This window comes from Dendrobates tinctorius, unplaced genomic scaffold (genome assembly GCF_039654945.1).
Source record: "Dendrobates tinctorius isolate UK_male_01 unplaced genomic scaffold, ASM3965494v1 ptg000199l, whole genome shotgun sequence".
Classification (NCBI taxonomy): domain Eukaryota; kingdom Metazoa; phylum Chordata; class Amphibia; order Anura; family Dendrobatidae; genus Dendrobates; species Dendrobates tinctorius.
The window spans coordinates 11315224-11328289 of NW_027361866.1; the positions used below are offsets into that span (position 1 = coordinate 11315224).

Genomic DNA, 13066 nt, shown 5'->3' on the forward strand with positions numbered 1-13066 from the left:
GAGCTGAGCAGCAGGGGTGCCAGGTGCCGTACCCCGACCAACCATTGATGACCTATCCACGGATAGGTCATGAATGAAAAAGTAGTGGACAACCTCATTAAGTTCTGTAGCTGCTATATCATGCATTGTCTCAGACTCCTGCAATTCTCCAGCCTCTGTTGTGTCTCTGGATTCTGTATTGCATTGCTGAAGTTTTCCTGGGAGGAGTTTTCCTCAAATGGCAAGGTGTCTAAAATATATCTGCCATCTGTTTGTTTTATTGCACCACCTCTTCTGCAGGGTTACCCTGAAGTTCTTTCACTGTGTCATTAACATTCCACTTGCCACACCCTATAATCTGGGCTCAGACTCTCATACAAGTACTGAATTTTGTGACAGTGAAACTGGAAATTATTTTTTTCACCTTATCCTATTTGGAAAAACAAGTCCTAGGAACTCTTCTTCAAGATAAGTAAACCTCTGAGGTTCTATCACATCAAGGTATATTACTATTATCTATATCTGGGGACTGTATGCTTAAGACAAAATAATTAATATATATCCATTAGAACAGGGGTGGGTAATTAATTTTTGCAAGCGGCCATATAAAAAACTGGCAAAAATGTATCTGTAAAGATTGGATGCTATGTGAATGATTCATATGGGATCCTTTATTTTTATTTTTTTTTGCACACCCATAGACTGAAATTCAATAGGTGATTCTCATCTGACATACAGAAAAGACCAGTGCGTGCTGTGATAACTTATTACAAGGACATTTGGTCTGTATTAAACTATAATCTGAATGGCTCAATTGCATACCGTTGCTCCTAGTGCAATCCGTTTGAGAGGTTTTTTCACAAACAGTGCTTGGACTGAAAATATAGTCAAGTGAATGAACCCTGATAATTCAAGTACAAAAAGCTTTATCGTAACAAGTATTAGCAGTTAATCAGGGCTGGGACAAAGTATTATGGTGCTCTAGGCAGATGAAGCCAATGGAGCCCCCTCAACCCCAACCCAAAGCAAAGGAATGGCTCAGAGACTATGGTAACAGGACCCATAATGCACATCTCCCCTTCCACTCAAATGGGTTAGGTAGCAAACTCTGATGACCACTTCACTTCCACTAGAATTCTTACCTTTTTCACAAAAACATGTTAGCAAAAGTAAAAAAAAGTGGTGTACTTTAGGGATGTGACTTAACAGTGAGTGCAATTTCAAGGATTTTTTTCAACTTATCCTGCTTGGAAAAGCAATGTCCAGGAACTGTTCTTCAAGATAAGTAAAACTGAAGTTCTATCACATCAAGGTATGCTACTATTGTCTATATCTGAGGACTGTATGCTTAAAGGAACCCGTCAGCAGTGATATGGCACACAAAATGCGTGTGTCGTCATCTTAATTGTCTGCTTCCAAATTGGATGTGGGGTCTTACGGCTGGAGAAATCGGGACAAATGCAAGCAATTGTCTCTCAAATGATTTCTGATTTATTTCCAGAAGTGTACAACATTTTATAGCAAAAATCGAGCTGTCTCATTGCATTACATCATGGGTTCTTTCCAAATTACTGATTATCCCAAATAGCAAATTAGTATTGATCTCACATGTTTTATATTTACTAAATAATCATTACGCAGATAATTATTGTTTCTGGCCTAGCCTAACCTGGTTTCGATGGGACTAGGTGGATACAGAAATGAGTCTTAGAGAACCAAAAATATCTTAAAACTACATTCTAATATTGAGCAAAGCATCCATATAAACTTATAGATTTGATTCTTGTATATATTCATATGACATCTATTCTCCCCTTAACAGCAGGAGTAGCAACAGTGACCTACACACAGTGACAAGTTGGGCTGTTATACTGATTACAATGATACCTTAGTTGATGAAATCGTTCTTGAGGTTGTTGTTTAATCTTTATTTTCAGTTTTGAGTTAATGATATGCTCATGCTTTGGGGCGGCCTGTGGGGGGTCTTCATGTGGTGCTCTGATTAAGTTATTCATCAGTATGGCTTCTTACAGGTCACTGATCCCTCAATGACCAGCACCCCCACCCCAGTTTACACAATGAATATTATATATATTTAAAAAAAAAAAACACCTCCTACAGGCAGGTGGCGGCAGCGATGCCTGTGCTGCAGCATGATCGCATCTATAATGTGTATTTAATTATTGTTTTTGCTGTCATACATAAATTTAAAAACAAAAATCAGTCTGAAAATGGCGCTGGCACAGTAGCAGCTATCGACGATCCGATATATGCTACTGTGCAGGGAAAACCAGGAAGAAAAAAGGAGTCACAGGTGATATATGTATAAAAAGCAGTACAAAGTTTATTCAGTAGAAAAGTTAATGAAAAAAATCACACAACAGTCACAGTAATCAAAATAGTCCAAGACAATACAGACAAATGACACATGATATGAGTGTCAAGTATAGAGGACAATTATTAGTCCCATTACCAAAAAACCCAGGAGAAGCCCATGGTATAACCAAACATAACAACACGGGGAGTCCCCTCTACAAGTAAAAGTCGGGTTAACCAGAGTTAATGTAGCAACAAGGAGGTAATTCCAGGCCAGATGTCCACATCTGCATAAAAATATCTGTCCATATTATGACCCTAAATAAGCCTCCTTTGGTGCATGACTTCCACACTGTCTATCATTATCAGCTAAAACCACCACACAGTCCGCCAGTGTCGGACTGGGTCAGCAAAGGCCCACCAATAACCTTGTTTTTTGGGGGCCGCTGTTAAGATACATGCAAAAATATCCTGACCCTAGTACACAAATGTATTGCTTCTATGTAATATTAATTTGGCTAGAATGTTTAGTGAATGATTAGATGATACCTTTTCCTGCAAATTGTGAATCAAGCGTAATAATCATTCCTTCACAGGGGCCAACTAGAGGATTTTCCTGTTCCCCTGTGGGCCACTTCGAGCCTGCCAAACATCCTTATGAAACAAGGCATATACTATGGCTGCCCCTTCTCTAATTTTCCTTTGCCCTTTTTTTCCTCCACAAGGTCTCCCCATCATGCTAACCCCCCTCCATATTGTGACTCTATCCAATGCTCTCCCCTCTCCATATGCATTCTGTGCCCCTTTTCACACTATGCCCTTATACTGCCCACCACACTGCCCTTTTCAAACTGTAATCACTCCTCACACTGTTCCCCTACACAGTATGATGGTTACCATGTAGGTACGTGTGCCGACTTGGGGGTGGTCCCTTTTGGCTGTGGAACAGGCTGGAGGCAGACACAGGAATCCGATCAATCAGGTCCAAAACATGGGTGTACTCTTGACATCCACCACAACCACAACAGCTCCTGCTCCTAGGCCTGGGTACCTGTCCCCTCTTCCTGCTCCTGTTTGGCGAAGACCCTGGGTTCTTCCACCGTGGCTGCCGTTAGACCCATGGCCACAGCGTTTCCCCCGACCGAGTCTACTCGCTGCGACACTTACTGCTCCTTCTGTGTCCAGCCGTCCGGTACTCCAGGCCCTCTCTGGTCAGCGCCTCCCTGACCCGCAGCTGTCCTCTCAGGGCCAACCCCCTCTCCGAGTCTCCGTTTCTCCTCTTTTCTTTCTGAGCTTTTCCTCCCTCCGTCTTCTCCTGAGCTCTTCTCTCTTCTTTCTCCTCCTGGGTGTCTGCCCTGCCCCCGGGACATTTCCTCCTTTTATTTCCCTTCCTAGGAAATCCCCTCTTAAGCCCCCGTCACACATAGCAATCTCGCTAGCTTGATCGTTGCTGAGTCACAAGTCTTGTGACGCAACAGCAATCTCACCAGAGAGATTGCTGTGTGTGACACTGACCAGCGACCGGCCCCCCTGCCGGGTATCGCTGATCATCCTGGAATGGCCAGGACATTTTTTTGATCGCTGGTCTCCCGCTGGCAAGCACGTGGAGCGCCCCCAGCCAGGGCTATCGGGGTACTCGGCACCGGGCCCATTGATCTCAATGGGAGTTGTCACAGAAGCTGTGACCCGGTTTGTTCCATTGCAAAAGGGGGGTTGAAAGAACAATGAAATAGAAATGATGAATAGTTTGTGACACCACCTGTGGTGTTCGGCAAGGGAGGTATTAAGCCAATGCTGCATGCAGATCCTCTGGGACGGGTGGTGTGTTGCAGCCAAGATGGTGAAGCTCCCCACAGGTGGAGCCGTAGTCCCAGGGCAGTGTAGATGTAGGGGTAGCTGAGAGGTGCAGGTAGTGTAGAGGCTGGTACCCAGATGTAGCGGTACCAGGTGTGCTGGCGCAAGAGTCAATGGAGGACACCAGGGTTTGTAGTTCCAAAGCTTTACTCACAGTCTGTAGTATACACAGGTGCCTGCCTCGGCACTGTGTCCTCCAGGTCAGGGGCTCAATCAACCTCCAAGTCAGATGGAATGCTCCCTTCCAACACTCCGCCAACATGTGCCTTTCTGAACGTCTCCTCAATCGTGCCTTTAAGTGTGACGATCTCCTAGTACTGAGCTACACTGGAGTTCCTCCTGACAGATGTTCGCAAGAACTCTACTTGTATGGCAGACAGTTGTAGCCTGCTTCGGGGACTCCTTACTCCTGAGTCCCGGCTCACTATCCAAGTTGCTGTTGTGCCCCCAAGTCTTAGATGGGAGTAGTGCATTTACAGCCCACTACTCCACCGGTGTCTGCTGCAGGACCATTAGCATCCATACAACCTCGGGGATCGGGCCCCGACGCGCCCGCTCGGCGTCGCTGGTGCTAATCGCTGGTGAAGCTGCCTGTTTGACAGCTCACCAACGATCATGTAGTGACACACCAGCGATCCTGACAAGTTGATAACATTGTCAGGATTGCTGGTGAGTCGCTATGTGTGACGGGGCCCTTAGTCCCCCATAACTTCGCCAACCATGACTTTGCGGTTTCCCTAGCCTAAAGCTGCTAAGTCTTTTTCTTACTACTCTATGTCTCCATCTTGTGGTCAAACCCAGTACTACACCATCCTTTCCTACTTCTAGCTGTTATCCCACACATGTATATTCAAGTCAGAATAAAGCATTGTACACATCACCTTTTACATTTCCCTCCTTCATCAGACAGGTCCATAGGTCAGTCCACCCCCTACAACCACAGCTGTGTATGCTGTATGATATCCACAACAATCCCCCAATATATACAGTAGTATGGTCAAAACCACAGCCCCCATATATAGTATGATCTCCACCACAGACCCCCATAAATAGTATGATGTACAAAACAGCCCCTATGAATACTATGATATTCACCACAGCCCCCAGTACAATGACCTCCACAGCCCCATATACAGTATGGACACCACAGCGCATCATATACTTTGCTGTCCCCCTTCACAGCCCGTCATTTCATGGCTCAAACACACATCTCCTCATTTTATGGCCCCTGCACAGCCCCTCATTCCATGCCCATCCTGCACATCCCCTCAGCTTATTCCCCCATTTACACAGCCCATTAGTTTATTCCTCCCATCTACACAGCCCCCCAGCTTATTCCCCCCATGAGCACAGTCCCTCACTTCATTTTACTCCCCCCCAATTGGCACAGGCCCTCAACTTATTTTTTTCCCTCCATCAGCACAGCCCCTCACCTCAATTTAATTCCTTCCCATCTGCACGGCCCCTCATTTTATTTTCACCTATCAGCACAGCTCCTCCACACATTTAATTTCCCCCCATCAGCACAGCCCCTACCCTCATTCTATGCCCCCCCGGCCTAAAAATGGCAAGTAGAAGGTAATGCCAATTATGTGTTTCCCAGACTAACAAAAAACACACACCAGATCAACGAGACGGCTAATGCAATATATTGATTTCCAATACTACTAGAATACACACACCAGGCCTGAAAAATTATTTTTGGGGCCTATTAATAGCAATAAGATGACGGATGCTGATTATTTATTTATCAGGCTAATAGAAAACACACAGCGGCTTCAGGGACAGTACCCCACTTGGCTCAATCTACCCAACATCTTTGCAACATCTTTTAATATTGGCATTCGAGAGATAGATTGGTCTATAAGATTGATAATCGTTCTAAGGCTTGTTAAGAAAAACAATCAAGGCTTCGTAAATTAAAAAGCAAGAATAGAAGGAACCGATTTCAAATACGCAGTTAAAAAGTTACTCAACCTATACTTTACTGTTTTTAGTGTATATTTTAAATAGAAGGCCATCACTTCTAGGTGTTTACCCTGCTTTACCAATCTAAGTACAGCCTCATCTTCTGACATTATAATAGGGGCCGATAAGATTTCAAGGTACTTATGGGAAATAGTTAATTAATACTATTTGGTAACAAAGTATACAAATTCTGTAAAGCAGAGTAGGCAATTAATTTTTCTAAAGAGCCACTGTTACTGTTGTTGAGGGCTGCACCAACCGGCTGAACTTAATTCTGATTATTGTTTTATATTCATTTTTATTGCTTAATATTGAGCAGAATAAAGTATGATGGCTCTCTGCTGCTCTTAATACATGTTACAATAGAATTTGTTGTAACCTGTATTCTTACCTGTAGCAATAAATCAACCTTACGTAATTCACTGCTTTTTATAAAGTTTATATTATGCAGTAAATCATATGCTCCTATTATACAGTCCTTGTATCTTGATCAACAGTTCCCAACACATTATGATGCCCCCACCATCATCACACAGTAAAATGTTCCCAAAGTATGATGCCACACAGCACCTAGAACAGTAAGATGTCCTCTCAAACAGTATTATCTCCCCACAAAGACCACTAACACAGAATAATGTCCCCACAAAACCCCCTTACATAATATTATGTCCCTACACAGCCACCATGCAGAAGGATGTCCCCACACTGCTCCCATACATTATTATGTGGTCCACACAGCCACCATGCACAGTATGATGTTCCCCACACAGCCACCATTTGCAGTAAGATGTGAAAAAATAAAAAAGCTACTCACCTCACCCCGTTTCCCACAGTTCCAGCCTGTGCTGTGTACTGAGGCTCTACTGGTGTGATGTAGTGATGTTATTGTGCCTGCTGCGCAGATGCAGAGAGTTAATATTGGAAGAGAGAGTTGTCTGCTACCTGTTCCATCATTGATTTCACCGATAACTGTATCCCCAGAATACAGGTACCAGTGAAAGTGAGGCAGATGAAGGATGCGTGGTGCTGGACGCACTGCATATAGCCCTTTTGGCTTTCCCAGCCCGTGGGCCGGATCAGAACAGCCAATGGACCACACATGGCCTGTGGGCCACATTTTTCCCACTTTTCTAAGGAATATTGAGCTGTCGACATATATAGATTTTTCATAGTAATCCTTGAATACTTCTATTACAGCTTTCTATTTACTAGCTTACACACTTGATCTTTAATAGCCTCATCTTTTTTACCACTTCACAACATTTTAACTAGCACAGAGAACAAAGCAATGTAAATGATTTTTCCAATGAAGACCTGGGCAAAAAGTGGCCTGCGGACCTCATCTGGCCCTCTGGCTGTGCCTGCTGGACCAACTGACAGGCACAGCCAAGGGGTCACAAAGGTACCGAACAACTATTTTGATTTTCATCAGAATAGTCATTCCCATTGTAGCCCTGTCCCCTGTCTTTTCATTCGTGGATGTGGGGCTGCTGAGCTCCTTGTTTGCAGAGCTGCTAAAACTTCTGCAGAAGCATAGAGGTGGAAAGCTTGGACTACAATAACCATCTGCTACACATAATGGGCAAGTAGTCAGTATTAAGTGAAGCCCAATAGTGTATTAAATAATACCAATGGTGCAGCATTGTGTGCCAGGGCTATGCTGTGTAGGTCACGAACCGTCACTGCCTCCTTTCACACCTAACAACCTAACTGTTGTGAGAGCAACTAATTAGTACAGTAGCAATTGCATCTCCCTGAATTTTCCTGGCAGCTCAGGCTGATAGGAGATAAATTACTTGGGCTAAATAATCCAAGTGAATACTGGCTCCAACAGTGAATAGCCCCGTCACCTCCACTAAATGCAGGGCCAGTTTTAGACAAAGTGGGGTCCTGGGCAAAGGTTTAAAGTGTGGCCCCAAATGCTAACATATTGCACCATCACACAGAAACATTTTGGTTGTATTTACATGCACTGAGTTCAGGCCATTAAATGGCCGTGATCAACAATATTGAAGTCATTCGACACTTGTTTCCTAGGCTCTTTACACCTGAGAAAGAATGATGGGCACAGAACAGTCACTATACAGTACCATACAATATAATGTTATCAGCAGCATATCTGCAATTTTCAATGGGCATTGTGCTGCCGAGAACAATGATTTCTGTTCCAGCATAAATCCATAATCCAATCACTGGATGAATAGGCAGCATGTCTTGCTCGCTTGGTATAATGCACTCCATAGACCTCCACATAGTATAATGCACACACTATAGTCCTCCATATAGTATAATGTGTCCCATAGTCTTCCATAGTATCACATGCCCTATAGTCCTCCATATAGCATAATGTACTCCAAAGTCCTCCATATAGTATAGCGCACACTCCATAGTCCTCCATATAGTATAATACATTTCCCATAGTCCTCCATATAGTATAATACACTTGCCATAGCCCTCAATAAATTATAATACACTCACCATAGTCCTCAATATATTATAATGTATCCCATAGTCCTCAATATAGTATAATGCATCTCATATTCCTCCGTATTTTCTAATACACCCCCATAGTCCTCCACATAGTACAATGCACTCCTCCTCATAGTATAATGCACCCCATAGTCCTTCGTATAGTATAATGCATTCCCAATAGTGAGCCATACAGTACAGTATCATGCATTTCCCATTGTCCTTCTTACAGTATAATGCAGCCCCCATATAGTATAATGCACTCCCAATAGTCCTCGATATAGTATAATGCAGCTCCCATAGAGTATGATGCAGCCTCAATAGAGTATAATGAAGTCCCCATAGATTATAATGCAGCCCCATAGAGTACATATAGTATAATGCACACCACATATTCCTCCAGTATTATGGCCACCATGTACGCACTGATTTAAAATAAAAATAAATACAATACTCACCTCTCCTCGTTCTACCCGCATCTCCAATCCCTGCAGTGCATCTACTGAGCACCTCAATTGCTCGGCACAGCTTGGCCAGCATAGAAGTGATGTTATCATGGCTGCTGAGTAAGACATCAGACTCAGAGGAGGAATGATGGGAGAGGGCTCCTCATTGCATTCAACTATATCGGCGGTGAAGTTATGTCATTGTGCCATCCAGGTTCTGCTGGAATTTAAATGTAGTTTTCTTTACTTTAGTCCAGCAAGAGTTAATGTCAACCTCTTTCTAGCAGATTCTTTTAGGCTGGTCAGCTAATGCTGGTTGGTAACCACTCCCACCTCCCTTTAAATAGTCACATGACCCATCAGCTGATAGTCAGTTATAGAGTTACTTCTATGCAGACCAACTAGGTGTGTGGAGTTCTTTTCCTGTGGTATTTCTGCTGTTGGAGTCCTGTTTACCTGGTGCTGTTTACTCTGCGGCTGTGAAGCTTAGTAGCAGATTCTAAGCTGTTAGTCTTTCTGTCAGTCTCTTCTAAATCTCTTTCCCTGTGTAATTTTACCTGCAGTGGCAAGGCTAGCATTATTACCAGTCAGTGCACTAGCCAGGGTTAGTAGAAGTGACAGCCAGGGAGTAGGCAAGTGACAGCGGTGGGGGGAAGGACCCACATAGGGCATTAGGGGAGCTTAGGGACAGACAAAGGTTGGTGTCAGTAGGTGTCCCATCCTCCTCTCCCTTTATCATCCCGTTGTATGTCTATGTTGTGTTGTCTGCTGAACATACCCGTGTCTGTTCATTACAGCTGCCGACAAGTGACAGGTGGTTTACACTCTGTGACATCAGACCCTGAAGAAAAGCATAAATGTTCTGAACCTGAGCACCAACTGTATGACCATGCATTTGAATTCCAAGCACGAGATGCAGTGGAGTACACACCTTAAAAGATCTGAGCCTCCTCCTGCTCCATCTTCAGCTTCAGTCTCAGCCTCTTCCTCCCACTCATGATTAACAGGGCCACCTGCCTCCCTGCTTTTAGAGGATGTGACAATTTCACCATTGCCCATTGAGTAAATGTAGGGGAGGCAGGGGTAGAGGCGAAAGGCGTTCTACCTCATGTCCTACCACCACCTAGTATTGATGGATGTTTATCTCTCCAGGTTCCCTGTTCCTCTTACTTTTCTTTCTCCACCGCCTCATTCAGTATCAAGAAGATCTGCACCACCAACTTGAGCACAAAAAGGAAGAAACGACAGCAGGCTGTTCTTAAACTCCTCTGTTTGGTGGAGAAAACCAACAACGTGCAGGAGCTGTGGACTGGAATCTTACAGCAGACAGAGGAGTGGTTGCTGACAGGGAACCTCTTACAAGGGCTGGTGGTGTGCGATAATGGGCAAAATTTAATAACAACTCTGGGCCTAGCCTGTTTGACACACATCCCTTGCCTCGTGTATATGCTAAACTGACGCAGGGATTCCTAAAAAACTACCTATACATGTCGAAGCTGGTGTTGAAAGTGAGGGCAGTTTGTGTGCATGTTTGGCTTTCTCATCCTGCTGCTGCTTGCCTGTCTGCGCTGTCCACTGCCCAACTCTACAGGCAGGAGACAGTTTGAGAGGATGATGAGGAGGATGAGGCGGGGGAGGAACAATTGTTTTCACAGCAGGGTGGAATGCAGATCATCTCACGGGCATCACTAGAGCATGGCTGGGGAAATACAGAATACCCAGACAATATTCCTCCCACTGAGTACAGCTTGTCGTTGTCTCTGACAGCCTGGCACACATGAGTTAATACATGCTGCAGTGTCTGCGGAATGACCGCTAAGTTGCCTGTATTGTTACCAGTGCAAATTACTGTGTGGTTACCCTGATGTGTTGTGAGTTCATTTTCCCCTTCACTACTGAGGCCCGATGAACTCCCTCTTCTGGTAAAGAAAGGTAGTTAGCCTGATTATCAAACACCTGAGCCTAATGATGATGACTGGCTGAGTGGAGTTACTGACTGGATATAAGGCCGCCGACGCCCTTCTGCCCTGCGGGTGATTTCTCTGTGGGATCCTTGGAGACCAGTCTGAATTCCTGCTCTTCTAAAGCTAAGTTTTCTGCTCGGCTTTTTACATTTGTGCTTTGACTTTGTTTTGCTTTGTTTTTCTGGATTTCTGCCATTCCCTGCTGGGGTGAGCTGAATTCCTTTAGCTCTGTCTTCTGAAAATACCTGAGTGCTGATTTAGTTTTTGAAGCCTAGCTGCTTCAGGGTCTTTTTCCATATCAGCTTGTTGGCTTATGTTTTTGATAGGGTTTTGGCAGATTGCAGACAGCAACCTTCCTTTCCTGTTCTGTTTAGTTAGCTTGGGCCCCATCCTTTGCTAAGCCTATCTTTCTGTCTGTGTGAGTATTTTTTCATCTTGAATGACCGTCATTATATGTTGGGGGCTGTCTTTTACTTTGGGGTCTGCTCTGGGGCAGTTTAGATTTCCTTTTCTGTCTTTAGGCTATTTAGCTCTCCGGCTGTGATCGAGGGGTCTAGGGCACCGTAGGAACCCCCCACGGCTACTGCTAGTTGTGTTGATAGGTTCAGGGGTCTGCAATCTGATAGTTGCCAACTTCTCTGGTTTTCTGGACGTAGCTTCTATTTTTGTGTCTGCCTCCTACGGTGACTCAATCATAACAGAATCACCCACCATACCGCAGATCCTAGGGTACTCAATAGCAGGAAAGAATTGTAAAAAAAAAAAAAAAGTGTGTATATTTTTTCCTCTATATCTCTGAGGCCGTAGGGGGAATTTTTTTTTCTCTCAATGGAGATAAAGCAATTATCTGATCGTGTGGAGCAGCTCGCTGCGGAAGTGCGGGGAATTTCCGCCTACCTTGCTCATTCACATGCTGCTGAACCAAAGATTCCTACACCTGATGTATTTTTTGGGGATCGGTCTAAATTTTTGAATTTCAAAAATAATTGTAAATTATTTTTTGCCTTGAAGCCTAACTCGTCGGGAACTCCGCGCAGCAGGTTAAAATTGTCATCTCTTTGCTGCGTGGCGATCCCCAGGATTGGGCGTTTTCTTTGAAACCAGATGATCCTATTCTGACTAATGTGAACGCATTTTTTCAAGCCTTGGGGTTGTATGACGAACCTAATGCCATTGATCAGGCTGAAAAGACCCTGCTGGCATTGAACCAGGGTCGAGATTCTGCAGAATTGTACTGTCAAAAATTCCGAAAATGGGCAGTACTTACTACCTGGAATGATAATGCCTTGGCTGCTCTCTTTCGGAAGGGGTTGTCAGAGGCCGTAAAAGATACTATGGTGGGATTTCCTGTTCCCTCTGGTCTTGATGATTCTATGTCATTAGCTATTCAGGTTGATCGGCGTTTGCGCGAACGCAAAACTGCACGAGAGGTGTTGCCACCTGTTGAACAAATGTCTGAACCTATGCAATGTGATAGAGTTTTGTCCAGAGAGCAGCGTCAGGAGTTCAGAAGGCGTAATAAGTTGTGTTTTTTCTGTGGAGATGCCTCGCATATTATTTCTGTCTGTCCTAAACGAGAGAAACGCTTTGCACATACGTTTTCTGTTGGTGGTGTTCAACCTAAGTTTCTTCTGGCTATTACTCTGATCTGCTCCCTGTCCACATTTTCCGCCAAGGCTTTTGTGGATTCGGGAGCAGCCCTAAACCTAATGGACTTGGATTTTGCTAAACGTTGTGGATTTCCAATGACACCTCTGCAGACGCCTATCCCTTTGAGGGGGATTGATGCTACTCCTTTGGCTAAAAATAAACCTCAGTTTTGGACCCAGGTGGTAATGCGGGTCACCCAAGACCATCAAGAAAATTGCAGATTTTTGGTGTTGCATAATCTGCATGATACTATTGTTCTGGGGTTTCCCTGGTTACAATTTTATAATCCAGTTTTGGATTGGAAATCTGTGTCTGTGGTGAGTTGGGGTTGTCGGTGTGCCTTTAGTGAGGCTCCGGTGTTTTCCACCTCTCCTCAGTCGCATGATGTTCCTGATTATTTGGTGGACTTTTATGATGTAT

General features: G+C 44.2%; 1 protein-coding gene across 1 annotated transcript in view; it reads left to right on the forward strand.

Moving 5' to 3' along the window:
* The first annotated feature begins 272 nt into the window (after positions 1-272).
* Positions 273-13066, forward strand: part of LOC141056779 (uncharacterized) — a 254113-nt gene continuing 241319 nt past the window's right edge. The window contains exon 1 of the mRNA XM_073553242.1: positions 273-480. The gene's annotated coding sequence lies outside the window, so the exon portion shown is untranslated. The remainder of the gene's footprint in view (positions 481-13066) is intronic.